The sequence below is a fragment of the Ascaphus truei genome, chromosome 5 (assembly GCF_040206685.1).
Source record: "Ascaphus truei isolate aAscTru1 chromosome 5, aAscTru1.hap1, whole genome shotgun sequence".
Lineage (NCBI taxonomy): Eukaryota > Metazoa > Chordata > Amphibia > Anura > Ascaphidae > Ascaphus > Ascaphus truei.
The window spans coordinates 139,769,314-139,785,396 of NC_134487.1; the positions used below are offsets into that span (position 1 = coordinate 139,769,314).

Genomic DNA, 16,083 nt, shown 5'->3' on the forward strand with positions numbered 1-16,083 from the left:
TTGTCAACAATTCAAAGTTTCAACTCACAGTGAAATTGCTTTCACTGTAATTTAAGTAATCTGCCTATTACAATAAATATACATAATTGTTTATAGAAATTACAGTGGAGTGGAGGGAATGTGAAGAGTGGTGGTGGACGCAGGAGTAAGGAGAAGAGGAATGGAGGGAGTGTGAGGAGTGGTGTTGAGCGGAGGCAGGATAGGCTGAGTAGTGGTGGGAGGAGAGCAGGTCAATGCTGGAATACAACAGGGTAGAAGGATGGGGTTGGCGGGAGGAGAAGGGAGAAAGGAGAGAGGGACATGGCCAGGTCCAGCAGGGAATATGGTTGGGCCCAGTGCACTGTGTATGTGTGGGGCTGCTTACATCCTCCAGGGCAATAATTACATAATGGGATGAGGACACATAATGCATGGGGCCTCTTGCTTGCCCTTATGTCACTTGACAACATCATGTGTCATCATGTAACTTCGCATGGCAGTAGGAAATGTTGACACAGAGGCCTCGTACTCTCCCCGACCCAACTTCAGTCATCACAGTTTGAATGTTGTTGTGGTTAATATAACCAACACAACATTTAAACTGTGTTTACGGAAGTTGGGCTGGGGAAGAGTGCATGGCCATGTGCAGTCGCACAGATGGCACCGCCATCAAGCTGGTCTGTCACACGGCTGTGTGCATAAAAAACCGCTACAGTATGTTGGTTCAAAATTGTAAGTGGAAGGAGATTGCAGACACTGTGAACACTGTTGGTATACAGTAGTAGCACACTGTACAAAGAGGTAAATCTGTCATTTAATGGAGTTTAAAGCCAAAATAGCTGAAGAGGCGAGACATAATTGAGGGGCAGGTGGATTCCCTCCAATAACTATTATATATAGTCAGTTTGAAAACCTTATAATGCCAAAGTTACACAGCGACATTGACGTGGAAATACCAGGTGTCCGAGACACAGGTAGACAATTGGCAAACCAGGTAAGCAAATGATAATATATAACATGTAGCACTTGTATCAACAATATTCTGTATTACTCACATACCTGGAACATTAAATTAATGTAACACACACTCCGTGATAGAGATTACATAATAAAATCAAACATTACAAATCTGACATAATAAAACTACTGTTAAATAACTATATATATATATATATATATATATATATATATATATATATATATATTTTATTTCTCTGTACATATTATGTCAAATGTTATGCCATGTTATTATACTTTTCAATCACACATAGTTATTGTACATATGAGGCCAATATAGTACATACACATGTATTTTAATGTAATTACATGTACATCTGTGAAAGTATCACTCATCATGATATACTGAACCTTTACTTAATACATTCCATGTTACCCTCTAATAGGTCCATGCAGACGTTCTGAAGATCGCCCCACTGACCCCCTCTTCACCTGGTAAGCAAAGGATTATATGTTAAGTGTCCAAATTTAACTAACTCTATTCTGCACTAGTCACATACCGCTAACATAACATGCATGTAACATACAGTATGTGATTGTCGGCTGTCAATAGTGTCCAATATCCAAGTCATAAATATACATATATTGATAATACACTTGAATGACGCTATATATATATATATATATATATATAATTATATCTTATCACTACGTTATGTAACTATGAAGTATATGTTAGTTGAAATAAACATCACATAGTATTAATATAATTATACGTTAAAAGAATAACACCTGGCATGTCTATAAATGTATTTATAAGACAGTACATGTTAATATGTGACAGCATCAGTCATAACATAAAATTGTGAACCTTTAAGCAAAACATTTTTTTGTTACCTTCTTATAGGTCGATCCTCGCGTAAAATGTGTCGACCAACACGGCGCTGAGCCCGGCTTCATTAGGTAAGCAAATGATATGTAACATTTGTCAAAATGTTAACAACACTATTATTCACTAGTCACATACCTGGAACATTATATACATGTAACACATAGTACTGTATGTTACTGACATACTATACATTGAAATACAAAATATTAATAATATGCAATAATAATAATTAACCTTAATGTATACATACATTATCTATACTATATTTTTAAGTTTGTTATTCCGTTTGTTTGTTTGTTTGTCCGAAGTATCGAAATCTCACAAACGGCACGACGTAGCAAAACAAAACTTTTACTGGACATTCTGCTGTGGATTTGTAGGTCAATGCACCTATTGTATGCTTCCAATAGGACTCACCTCCCAAATTATGGACATTATAAGTTTCCATCGGATGTCCTGCAAAAATGTTAGAGCAAGAGTGGGGGGCTGGGGGCGTGGCTACTAAGGAAGGGGGCGTGTCCTTGGCTGGAGCGGAGCTGTGTGTGTGTCTCTGTGTGTGTGTGATGTGAGATGTGTGGGGGAGATGTGCCAGTGGGGGGAGATGTGCCAGCTAGCAAGGGGAAATGTACCAGCGGGGGGGGAAGGGGCGAGGGGGGCCACGGGGAAATGTGCCGGAAGCGAGGAGCGAGAGGAGATGCGGCAACAGCGCAGGGAGATGTGCCGGCAGCGGGGGGAGATGTACCAACAGGGGGGGGAAGCGGGATGTGCCAGCAGCGAGGGGACATGCGGCAGCAGCACGGGAAGATGTGCCGGCAGCGAGGGGACATGCGGCAGCAGCACGGGAAGATGTGCCGGCAGCGAGGGGACATGCGGCAGCAGCACGGGAAGATGTGCCGGCAGCGAGGGGACATGCGGCAGCAGCGTGGGAAGATGTGCCGGCAGCGAGGGGACATGCAGCGGCAGCAGCGCGGGGAGATGTGCCGACAGCTTTCCGGGCGAAGCCGGGTACAAAAGCTAGAATATATTAAGGGAACTCAGATAGTGGTTTTAGCCTGCTTTTAATTGCACTAAATCACAAAAGCATATGCTTCATTTATTTAACCCCTTCATGGCCTTTCCACATATTTCACAAAGTGTAATCCATAGGACAATAAGAAATTACATATATTCAGTGTAGGTACCTGCAGTCTACCATGGCATGGTTGGCAGGCTTGAATCATGTTTTGATCAAAAGATTCAGCCCAATTGACTCCTTTGTTACACAGACTTAGGTTCTAAATGTAAGCAGGCCATTAGTATATTTTAGCCTAATTTGGTAGGAGCCAAGGATTTGTTCTTTTTTTTTTTCCATATGCAATATGTAAGTCCAATCCTTTTACCAGCAGCAAACTTCTAAAGGGAGGAGCGCAGTAATATGTAGTCTTCAACTCAGTACACCTGTAACAGCTGTCACATCATCCACCCAGAAGCAAAGTCGCGCGCTCGAGCTGAGTAATCGGAATGCCGGTGTGTGCAAGCGGGAGAGTTCTTGAGCAGCTTGTTCTCTGGTCCTGTGTGGTCTAGAAGCTTTTGATGTGGAATATGTGAGTGCAATGCTACAGCTGTGCTATTTTTTTATCTTATAAAACGTTTTTATGTTATGTCTATTGTCTTCTTTTTGAACACATACAGTATATTTGATCAGCCACCATAAATGACTTATTAAACGATCCTTGCTGTACATACCTACCTGAAAATACTTGCATACCCCATACACAATGTGAGTGGGATATTTTTATAGTTGACCTGTATTTTTTGGTATTTTTGCACTATGTATGTGTAGCACTGTTTCCCCCACCCTATGGGAAATGTGGCGGCTACTGAGTGTGTGGTGCTTTACCTGTGGCTCACAGGAGGCCTGAACCTCCACTGCATGTAACCCGGGGTGTACCTGATCCATCTGGTGACAGTGCCTCCACCTTTGAGGGATCCTGACAGTACCGGATAACCTCTTCACAGGACCCAATGCAATAAGATCACACATTTGTATTTAATAACACTTTACTAAACACAGGTACAACTAGATATATCATTAACCCACATACAATATAGGCCTCGCACGGCCGTAGCCCCACTGTGCCCTCCAACTGCAGTGTGCACCCCTGAGGGGATTTCTCCAAAGTACTGAGAGGCCCCTGGGCACCAAACCTCCCTGGTGTCCACAAGAGCCAACCCACCCAATGTGTGAGACAGCGCTGCCCACTATAACTGAAAGTGTTAAAGTTGGTGCACGTTGTGAGGTACCTGCCCAGGTGCTCCAGCCCCCGGGTATGGCCGAAAAGCAAAAGGGATCCACTGATCCAGCGACGTCGATGTCCGCGACACCTCCGCTTCTGCGTGGGGTGAACTCTGGTATGAGGGTCTCATCTTTGATAGTCTATGATAGTGCAGTGATGGTCTTCCCCAGACCACAGTTCGCAAATCTCTGTGCGGTGTCTTCAAATGGCACTATACACTAACTGTTTACAACTACAGGGGAAATGTCCCTAGCTAGGGGTTTCCCTGTAACATCCACAATCTGATTGGACCTAAAGGGTTAATCTGGCCTAGTCTGGATGCCACTGACTATTGTGTGATTCGGGCATTTCACCCTGGGACCAGGGACAGTTCTTCTATACGGGTCCTACCCCACATCCCTGGGAAGGTATAGAAAATGGAGGCGCTGCACCACCACTAGAAGAATGGAGGCTAATACCCCAGAAGCCTGGTCCTGTTGTTCCCCCCATCATCGCGGGAGACTCAGCCCCTCCTGCTCCATGCAGGTACGCACCACCCAGTCCATGTAATCCTCCCTCACGCACCCTAGATATGTCAGATGAGTCTGGGGGGGGGGGGGGAAATAAGGGTTACAAATATATAATAAATACTCCCACAACGTATTGATGCGAAAAAAGAGACAAAAAAAGGGATATAAAAGGAGAACATACAGTATTAGCACTTCAGTATATAGCACTATTTTGGGGGGAACAAAAACATGATTTCCAAAAGGAGTAAAATATATGAGTATGTCATATGACATTGAAACTGGAATACAAAGGATTTATATTTAAAGACAGAAGGTTATAAATATGGATTAAAAATTAACCAATTGTTTAATCATTTTAAAAGTAATATGTGTGTATTCCTTTATTATATATTTGAAAACAAATATTTAAAAAAAAAATATATATATATATACACACATTTTAACATGTTAATATCATATGAAAATATATGAATATATAAAGATCTATAAGATATATGAAACAAGTATAAAAAGAAAATCTGCTTATATTAAAGCTGCAGTTCAGTCAATATCCTGCATGTGTGTTTTTTTAATAAATCAGTTCTGTAGTAAGAAAAAATACTTTTAGCATTTTCTGTTTTTAAAAAAACAACTTTGAAAGACCAATTTTCAATTTTCTTGTATTCTATTTTAACAAGCATTTGCTAAGGCACTGCCCCTTCATGTCCTGTCACAAGCCCTGGCACACCCTTTGTCAGCCCTGCCCTCCCTCTAGCACATGTCAGTGCAGGAGTGCTCATGAATATTCATGAGCTTCCACTGACGGACTGAAGCAGAATATAAACAGATCCCTTCACTAATTATGTCACCAAATTTCGCCGATCAATACATGGAGAACGAATTGACCTGCAGCTATACAGTTCTTTAGGTAATTAGAGATTGCACACATGAAACTATTGAAGTAAAAAAATAAATAAATAAATAAAAAAAGACTGAACTGCAGCTTTAAAGAATCTATTATTTTTTAAAAAAGGAATCAATTCAAAATCTGCTTTTAATCCATAAGGTGTGATGGTTTTGAGTTTGTGGATCCAAAACATTTCTCTTTTGCTCAGGTCCAGGCTTCTGTCTCTGCCTCTCCAATGTTGTGAGACCTGCTCTATACCCATATATTTCAGCCCTTTCGGGTGTGAGTTATGGTGTATAGAAAAATGTTTGGAAAAGTTATGTGTTATTATACCTCTCCTTATACATGAGGTGTTCAAGGATTCACATCCTCAGTGGCCTGGTAGTCTTCCCCACATATTGTACTCCAGACGGACATTCTAATAAGTACACAACATACTCAGATATACAATTCATACATTTCTCAATTTTTAAAGTTTCTTTTTTGACATTTGATTTAAAAAAGATTTTTTCTAAAGATTTAAACTTGCATGCTGTACATGACGAGCATCCATGGAAACCTTTTATTTGCTGTAACTAACTTTGTTCATCTTTTTTTTTTTTTTCTTAGTGCGCTGGGTGCAATTTTATTTTTGATATTATTAGCTTTTTTATTAAATGACACTAGGTCTCTCCGGAATGGCTTCTCTTAATACAGGATAATTGCGTAATATATACCAGTATTTTTGAATTATATTTGTTATCTTATTTGCTTCTCTATTATAATTCGTTAAAAAATCAATTCTAAAATCTTGATTTATTTTTGTTATTCCTGAGTCGGGTTTTTTCTTCATTTGTTTTTATTACATTTTTCCTCTCAAGTTTTTTTGTTTTTTCTATTGGCATTCAGTTACTTTTCACTGTAGTCTTTTTCTAAAAATCTTTTCTTTAAAATTTCTGTTTGATTTATAAAACTTTTTCTTCTGTGCATTTTCGTTTCATTCTTCAGAATTGTCCGAAGGGCACATTGTCCATCCATTTTAGATGATGATAACTCAGATCATAAAATATAATTATTAGTGTTGACGGATTTAAAAAAAGATTTTGTTTTTAGTGAACCATTTTCAATATATATGCTTAAATCTAGAAAGTCTAATTCTTCTTTACTTGTTTTTGAGGTAAATTTGAGATTAAAATCATTCATGTTTAGATTGGCAAGGAATTCATGTAACTTATCCTTACTTCCTCTCCATATTAATATTATATCATCTATGTATCTTCGCCATAGGACCAAGTCTGCGCCGAGCCCCACTTCTGACCAGATGTGACAGTCTTCCCAAGCCCCCGTGAAGAGGTTGGCGTAGCTCAGTGCGATCTTGATCCCCATGGCGGTTCCACAGTTTTAGAGATAGAAATTCCCCTCGAACCAAAAATAATTTTTGTGTAAAATAAACACTATACTTTCTATCAGGAAGTCAATTTGTGACTTTTGTAGATTAAGATCTTTTGACAGAATTGGAATTGAAAGATTGGATACTGTGGTTTTTCTTTTTTAAGAAAATTATATTCATTATCCCCTAAAATACCAATCTCTTTACCTTTATCTAGCATATATAAGTCCACTGCCCACTTGATTTCTGACAACGCCTTCAGAATAGAAGTTCTCTTTACTGCTTTCACCAATGCGTCTTCTATATTAGTGTAACGGTGTTTCTGGCCCGGCCTGACCCACCCAATCTCACATTGGCCCCTGTGGTCTAACCGGACCCCATTACAGTGTGAATATGCCTGATGGTGCACCTGCTGGCTACAGGACTCCTGAGTCTCCCGCATGATGGTGTGTGGGGAGAACCCGTCAGACAGGCAGCTGAGGTAGTGTGCTGAGTCTCACCTAGTTCCAGTGCAGCGCCTCCACCTCACCAGGGTCCCTGCGTCCGCAAGGGGATGATCCTGGCGAGGAACTCCTCCGTGGTGCTCCTCTCTGTACACTCATTCCAGATAGATACACGAGAGGGTTTCTGGCTGAACTCATCTTTATTGACACGGTGGGCATAGCTGCCCTCCACAAGGAGTATCTTCAGCCGCTCATCTCGCCAGTGCTCCCTTTAGTTAGGTATGTCACCCAGATCAGGGATTCACTTATTCCCGCAGGAATCACTGTCCTGTGCCAGGTCCCTGGACACAGCCTCCCATGGAGTTACTATAACATAACTGACACTCTGATAGAACTTGAACTCCTTCCTCTGCAGAACAACTACTAACAACAACAACTTTAGAACACAGTGCTGTGCCTTATGTAAGCTTCTGAGGCTGACACACCTCTGACATCACTAACCATGGAGTCAGAGCATGTGACCAGTCCCAGCCATACACAGAGCACCCCACCAGGGTGTGAGGGGAAACCTCCATAATTACTGCTGGCATGCCCACACTTACCAGGCCTTACTGCCAACAGGAGAGATGACTGTAGGCATTTTACATGACCGCTACATTCTCCCCCTGGTGAATCCCATCGTCCTCGCTGGGACCTAAATTTGTATACCTCTTTCCAGGAAGCACTGTAACGGAAAACATAATTAACATCACACAAATTTCCTCATAATACAGTACACATGAATACAGTCATCCGCCAAGCCCGCCCCGACCAGCAGCCACGAACCCGCGTAATGTCTCAGTACCCCCTTAATAATAGTGATCTGGATCAGGTTTCCTCACTTCCCGGTTACCCATATCCAGGACCGTAACATAATAATGCCTAGGTGATCCTCTCTCTGGCACATAGGTCACCCTATGTTTGTGAACATTTCTCCCTATGCTCCACACTCGCATCAGGGTGTCTATTCTTTCTTCCGCCTTTTTACCTACAATGTCGCTCCCCCTATTGGCTAAATACAGCTCTATAGTTTCTTGGAGCCACGTTTCCCTAGTGTCCTCAATTTCATCCATCAGGGGCTCCGGAACATAGGGATACTCCAACCCATGGGATTTTTTATATTTGGCTATTATAGCCCTCTCCGCCCTACTGACCCTGGTCAGATCAGCATTACCTGCCCTCCCAGGTAACACCCATGATAGGGGCTCATCAGAATCTACTGGGTCTGACAGAGTGTCAGGACCCATGGGCGCTATGTCTCTACGCTCCAGCTGGAACCACCTCTTCTGTAGTTCCCTGTCCCTCTGCTCGGGTGTAAACTCTCCCTCTTTCCACCAGAAATCTACCACGTCCTCCCGCCGGATGAGGAACCGAGTACGGTCCATCCATGCGGAATACCCCTCAAATAGTGGAGCCCACCACCTGGTCTCCTTAAAGGGATTAGGCCCTGGTTCCCGGTCGTCATCAAACGAAAATACCCCTGACGACCTGGTGGATCGCGAGTTGAACCACCTCGAGGACCCCGGAGCCTTTACTGCTGGTTGGGGTGCTGTATCCGCCACCCTCAATTCCCCTCCTCCCCGTGAATCACCTTCCGTAGCTCCACTGAGCTGCCTCTCCCCAGTCCGTTTTTCCTCCCCCCCCAAAGGTATGTCCACAAGTTCCAAGCTGGGCGGTGAACCCGGTGACCGTGTGATAGGGGTAGGGGCATTAGCTAGGGCATGGGGTTGGGTATAGGGGCAGGGAACGGGACCCCACGGGGTTACGACCCGCTCCTGGCTGTCCGTAGACTGGTCCAAGGATGATGTCTCACCCTCCTCAGTCCTGAGATCGTCTCTCCGATTTCTGGGCAATACGAGCGGTCGGGGACCTTCCCCCAATCGCCGAAGCGTCGCTGCTTCCCCTTCCTGGGTTCCGCCGTCGCCACCGGAAGTGACATCCTCCCCGGAACCGGAAGCGTCGCCATCTCGCGTTGGACCCCCATGCGGGATCTCTTCTCCCACGACATCCGGTTGCTCCGCCGTCGCCACCGGAAGTGATGCCGTCCCTCCACGTGTGCGTTGGGCCTGGCGCGGCCCTTCCAGCGCTTCGCCGTCTGTTGTGACCAGGTAAGAGATAGGGCTTTTTGGCTTACCCATCCGCAGGGGTGTAGGCGTCTCTCTCCCATCTCCGCCAGGTCCTGGGATGGCGGGACTCCGTCGGTCGGATCGCCGATCTGCGGGGGACGTCCGGTCACTCACCCCACGGGGCGTCGTTCTCCCCGTCTGTCTTTTCCGCTCCGTTCTTGCTACCGCCAGCTCACGGAGGTCCTCATCAGAGTAGTCCCCTCGCCCCGACCTAGGGGTCTCGGGGCGGGGTGAAAGTCTCTTTGCCCCTGTCGCGGGGTTTAATCCAGCCGCCTCAATGGCCAGTGACCCAGCCGACTTGACCGGCTCCAGTCCCCTGTCTCCGGGACTCGCGCGGTTGATCCACAGCGCGCCCGGGGACTCAGCAGAGCGCCGTGTCACATCCACCGGGGGGTCAGCAGGCTGTATTGGAACGAATGTGGGCATAGGCCACAGATACAAAGTCCCGCAATGAGGGCAACGTGCCATCGTATTCACTGTACCTCCGGGCAGCCCGCATTGTAGGCAGAGCCCGACTACCGTCTCTGTATTGGCCACCCTCACCACCAGCACCCCGCCGGGCACTGAGTAGGGCTGGGTGGAGACCATAGTGCCCACAGTGGAGGAGCAGGCCATTCTTGGTACAGGAGTCACTTCCTGTACAGGTCTCTCCTTCTCTGTGGTTCCTCGCAGCTGACTGGTGGAAGTTGCTGGATCCGCCACTCCCTGCTTCGGCTCCTCCCTTCTCTGACAGAGTTGGAACCCGCCCCCAGGGGTTGCAATAATGGGCGGGTCCCACAGGGGAATATCATGCCCCTTAATTAAGGCCGCACCTCTCTCAGTCCTGGTGGGCGCGGTCTGCGTTTTCGCGCCAGTCTCCTCCCCAGAGCTGGAGTCCTTTCCCGCGGCTAGTTCCCGCCTTCTCCTTGCAGCAGCTTTTTGCACAAGGTACCTTTGCTTGCAAATCACCTCCACGGCCGGAACTACTTTTTGTAGTGGCGCCGTCTGGATATCAGTCCCTGGGCCCAGTGGGTGCATTCCCACAGGCCATAGTTGAAAGTCACTCCCCCTGGTAGAAATCAGGGGAGGGTCCCATAAACTCAACGGTTGACTCAGCACAGGGGCTGAATTAGTCACTGTCCATCCCGGCGCAGCCATAGCTTTCGCGCCATGCCCCCCTTCAGGGCGGGGCTCTGCTGTTCGCGCCATTCCCAGCCAGCTCTGTGCAAGTCCTGCAGCAGCCATTTTTTCTGCGCCTGGCCCATGCGGTTTCCCTAGCAAGCGGGAGCCGCCATTTTGGTTGGTTTTTGCGCCCAAAAAGTCCATTCGTTCGCTCTCCTCACGGGGTTCTCCCCCAATTATAACAATTTCTTCACACTCTTCAAGGGTGGCCCCTCGCTGTCCCATACAGGATAAAAATGGGGCAGCCATAGCCTTCGCTCCGCTCCAGAGCAGCCTGGTCAATGACAACTCAGCGACAGTCTGCTCTTCAGTGGGTTGCACGCCACGGGTGCCCTCCCCATCAGCCTCTGTCCGCCATTTTACGTTCTCCGCGCCACGCGGATCCTCCACTCTCTCATAACAGTTGTCGTACATGAGGCTCCACTCTGCGGGGCAGCCACCACACCGGTACAATAAAGATCAGCTCAGATGCACCACCACATGTGTACCTTATCTAGGTGTGACTCAGTGTTGCACTACCTCAGGCTAGGCTCACTCTCTCAGTGTCTGCTGTGACTCCTTCCTCCCAGTCTGTGCTCCCTACGGTGAGTGTCTGGAATGGCTAGGTACTCTGGCTGGCTCTGCCATGCAGTACTTGGGGCGTCTACCTGTCTTGGTCAGCCTAGCGCAGACCCTCTCCAGGACTCCTGACCAAGTTAACAGGCTGTCCCTTCTGGCATCCTACCAACTAGCACTGCCTCAAGGTGACTCGGTCAGCTATAGCCCGCTCCAGACCCCTCACTCCCTTCAGGCCCCTAGGTTGTCCCTGCGAACTGACAATATCCCGTCAGCCCCCTGACCACCCCTAGGTCCGTCCCTACGCAGCACAAAGTGGCAGCAGACACTCTCCCTGTTTCCCAGTGACCTAGCTAAAAGCCTGTCCTGTTGACGGATCTGATCTCAGCAGCTCGCCTCCAAATGTAACGGTGTTTCTGGCCCGGCCTGACCCACCCAATCTCACATTGGCCCCTGTGGTCTAACCGGACCCCATTACAGTGTGAATATGCCTGATGGTGCACCTGCTGGCTACAGGACTCCTGAGTCTCCCGCATGATGGTGTGTGGGGAGAACCCGTCAGACAGGCAGCTGAGGTAGTGTGCTGAGTCTCACCTAGTTCCAGTGCAGCGCCTCCACCTCACCAGGGTCCCTGCGTCCGCAAGGGGATGATCCTGGCGAGGAACTCCTCCGTGGTGCTCCTCTCTGTACACTCATTCCAGATAGATACACGAGAGGGTTTCTGGCTGAACTCATCTTTATTGACACGGTGGGCATAGCTGCCCTCCACAAGGAGTATCTTCAGCCGCTCATCTCGCCAGTGCTCCCTTTAGTTAGGTATGTCACCCAGATCAGGGATTCACTTATTCCCGCAGGAATCACTGTCCTGTGCCAGGTCCCTGGACACAGCCTCCCATGGAGTTACTATAACATAACTGACACTCTGATAGAACTTGAACTCCTTCCTCTGCAGAACAACTACTAACAACAACAACTTTAGAACACAGTGCTGTGCCTTATGTAAGCTTCTGAGGCTGACACACCTCTGACATCACTAACCATGGAGTCAGAGCATGTGACCAGTCCCAGCCATACACAGAGCACCCCACCAGGGTGTGAGGGGAAACCTCCATAATTACTGCTGGCATGCCCACACTTACCAGGCCTTACTGCCAACAGGAGAGATGACTGTAGGCATTTTACATGACCGCTACATTAGCAATCCATATTCGCATTGCTCTTGCCACTGATGTCGTTGATATCGCTGGTTAGAATGCTGTACCTGCGATTACATATGCCTTTTTAAAAACACTATCCATCTTTTTATCCATTTCATCATTGAGAGATGCTGCATCTTCAACTGGTATAGTTGTTTTCCTTGACACCCTGGAAATTGCTGCATACATTTTAGGACTGACTTCCCAGTGTTTTACCTCTTCTTGTGAAAATGTATACATTCTATTAAACTTTTTGGGCATATTTCGTTTTCTATCTGGCTGTGACAATTCCATCTGTATCATCTCCTTGATCACTTGATGAATTGGAAAACATCTGTTTTTCTTCTGCCTTGTCCTGAATAATTTATCTGATTTTTGAACCATTTCTTCCTTATCCTCTAGCTCCAATGTTTCCCTTATTGCCTTTATGAGGGTCCACCATTTCTAAATCAAACTCCGATTCTTGAGCTTGTCTTTCTTGCTCTGGTGAATCCCACTCCCCATCTGACACCTGGTAACACATCAACTCTGATTCGTCTGATGAGGAATCTCTTACTTTTTCCATGCTGGTCTGAGACCTTGCTCTCTTTTGCGGTGGCTTCACTGCTTGCTGCACTTCAGAATCTACACTTTGTTTTACTGTACTGTATCTTTCATCCAAGCTAGAAAAGTACTCATCTACTCATTTGACTCCCCTGCTGCAGCTTTAAGGCAGTCTGCACAAAGCTTCTTTCCCTCTAAGGTTGGCTTTTTACAAGCCGCACACCACTTAGTTTTTTTAGCAGCTTTTTTCTACTGATGCAGGGACTCTACTGTCCCCTTAGAAGTTCCTTCCTCTGGTTGTATAACCATAGTACTAAAGTTAAAAATTAAAATAAAATTAAAATCTATTCCTTTAGTTCCTGCAATTCACTCTCTTAAATCCTTTTTGTAAACTAATCTAAGGACTCACCTAATTTTTGCCAGCGACCCTTTACTTCCAGCAGTGTCCATGCTGGCTTCCATACTCCTTTCAGCTTCTTGGAGCTGATTCCTTCTATCTGCCGAGCGTTCCATGCTGCGGCTGCTTCAGGGCTCCTCTCATACACTGTGTTCCGTCGCACAGTGACGTCAGCCCAATCGTAGCTCTCGGCCCTCGTGCACACACACGCCGGTGGGACGCAGCGGGCGCGCTCTAGAATGTGCACGCACTATGCTCTGCTTGAGGTGGACGGCTTGTCTCTCCCACCCCGCTGCGTTCTTAGACGCCTGTGCGGTATACACTGAGCCTCCATTGCTCAAATAGCCCTGTTGTTTTGCCCCAGTGTTCCGAGACGCTCCCGTGGGACTGCCTGGTCGCGCAGAACTCCGTTTTGATACCCACCAGGGCAAGTCGATTGGAGCATCAGGGACAAGAGAGGCTGATATTCACTGGCTTTACTGCAGTAATTACAGTCAGGTGAGTCCTATTTAACAAAATAACTAAACCTGCCCCTAGCTGTAGGACAGGAAAAAGACAGGTAGTGGGTGGGGCCTTTATGGCCTACCTGCAAGAATTACATTTCCTGTCCTACTATGCTGAGGATGGAGTTAACCCTACGGTGCCCACTGCCAGGGTGAACAGGAAATTTATACGAGCCAAGTTTATATAGGACAGGGGTGGGGAACGTCCGGCCCGCAGACCTTGTAAGGCCCGCGAAGTCATTTGGTCCGGCCCCCGGGAAGCCGGCCTGCAAGAATGGTTTAAAAAAAAAAAAAAAAAAAAATTTTTAAAACTCCCTCTTTCCTGATTGGCTGCCCGTGCTGTCACTCTGCCAAATTTTTTTTTTGGCCCGCCTCTTCCTACAGCACTGCTCCACTCCCTTCTCTCCTCCAGTAATGCCGGGCTCCTTAGGCTCCGCCCTCTGTCCCTCCCTTTAGGCTCCGCCCCTCTGTCCCTCCCTTTAGGCTCCGCCCCTCTGTCCCTCCCTTTAGGCTCCGCCCCTCTGTCCCTCCCTTTAGGCTCCGCCCCTCTGTCCCTTCCTTTAGGCTCCGCCCCTCTGTCCCTTCCTTTAGGCTCCGCCCCTCTGTCCCTCCCTTTAGGCTCCTTAGGCTCCGCCCCTCCCTTTAGGCTCCGCGGGCCTGCCAGTCTCTCTGCACTTGCTATATGCAGCTCCAGCAGCCCATCCCCGGGCCCCAGGTAACCCACATGCCCCCTTATACACCCTCCCAGGCACCTTACCCACCCCAAGGGGGGGGAGGCCTTATTTTTGTGTGTTTGCAGAGGTGGGCTTATTGTTTGTGTGTCACTGTGTGTGTCGTGTGTGTGTGTCTGTCTCTGTCATTGTGTGTGTGTGTGTGTGTGTGTGTCTGTCTCTGTCACTGTGTGTGTGTGTGTGTGTCAATGTCACTGTGTGTGTGTGTGTGTGTGTCAATGTCACTGTGTGTGTGTGTGTGTCAATGTCATTGTGTGTGTGTGTGTGTGTGTGTGTTAATGTCACTGTGTGTCTGACACTGTCACTGTGTGTGTCTGGCACTGTCACTGTGTGTGTCTGGCACTGTCACTGTGTGTGTCTGGCACTGTCACTGTGTGTGACTGTCCCTGTGTGTCACTGTGTGTGTGTGACTATTACTGTGTGTCACTGTCTCTCTGTGTGTGTGTGTGTGTGTGTGTGTGTGTGTCACTGTCTCTGTGTGTGTGTGTGTGTGTGTGTGTGTGTGTGTGTGTGTGTGTGTCACTGTCTCTGTGTGTGTGTGTGTGTGTCACTGTCTCTGTGTGTCACTGTCTGTGTGTGTGTGTGTCGCTGTCTGTGTGTGTGTGTGTGTCACTTTCTCGGTGTGTTTGTGTGTTTGTCACTGTCTCTCCCTGTGTGTGTGTGTGTGTCACTGTCTCTGTGTGTGTGTGTGTGTCACTGTCTCTGTGTGTGTGTGTCACTGTCTCTGTGTGTGTGTGTGTGTGTGTCACTGTCTCTGTGTGTGTGTGTCACTGTCTCTGTGTGTGTGTGTGTGTGTGTGTGTGTGTGTGTGTCACTGTCTCTGTGTGTGTGTGTGTCACTGTCTCTGTGTGTGTGTGTGTCACTGTCTCTGTGTGTGTGTGTGTGTCACTGTGTGTGTGTGTGTGTGTGTGTGTGTGTGTGTGTGTGTATGTCACTGTCTCTGTGTGTGTGTGTGTGTGTCTGTGTGTGTGTGTGTGTGTCACTGTCTCTGTGTGTGTATGTCACTGTCTCTGTGTGTGTGTGTGTGTGTGTGTGTGTGTGTATGTCACTGTCTCTGTGTGTGTGTCTGTGTGTGTGTGTGTGTGTGTGTGTGTGTCACTGTCTCTGTGTGTGTGTGTGTGTGTGTCACTGTCTCTGTGCGTGTGTGTGTGTGTGTGTCACTGTCTGTGTGTGTGTGTGTCACTGTCTCTGTGTGTGTGTGTGTGTATGTCACTGTCTCTGTGTGTGTGTGTGTCACTGTCTCTGTGTGTGTGTGTCACTGTCTGTGTGTGTGTGTGTGTCACTGTCTCTGTGTGTGTGTGTGACACACAGAGACAGTGAGTGTGCGTGTGTTTGTCACTGTCTCTGTGTGTGTGTGTGTCACTGTCTCTGTGTGTGTGTGTGTCTCACGGTCTCTGTGTGACTCACTGTCTCTGTGTGTCTCACTGTCTCTGTGTGTCTCACTGTCTCTGTGTGTCTCACTGTCTCTCTCTATGTGTGTGTGTGTGTGTATCTCACTGTCACTGTCTGTGTGTGTGTCTC

General features: G+C 47.1%; 1 long non-coding RNA gene across 2 annotated transcripts; it reads left to right on the top strand.

Moving 5' to 3' along the window:
- Nucleotides 1-1,330: 1,330 nt before the first annotated feature.
- LOC142494470 (uncharacterized) lies at nt 1,331-3,310 on the top strand. 2 transcript variants are annotated; one of them, XR_012801457.1, is made up of 3 exons: nt 1,331-1,431; nt 1,844-1,899; nt 3,211-3,310. It is a non-coding gene; the product is annotated as an uncharacterized LOC142494470 (long non-coding RNA). The 2 variants fall into 2 exon arrangements; XR_012801458.1 differs by having other exon boundaries at nt 3,214-3,309.
- The last annotated feature ends 12,773 nt before the right edge of the window (nt 3,311-16,083 follow it).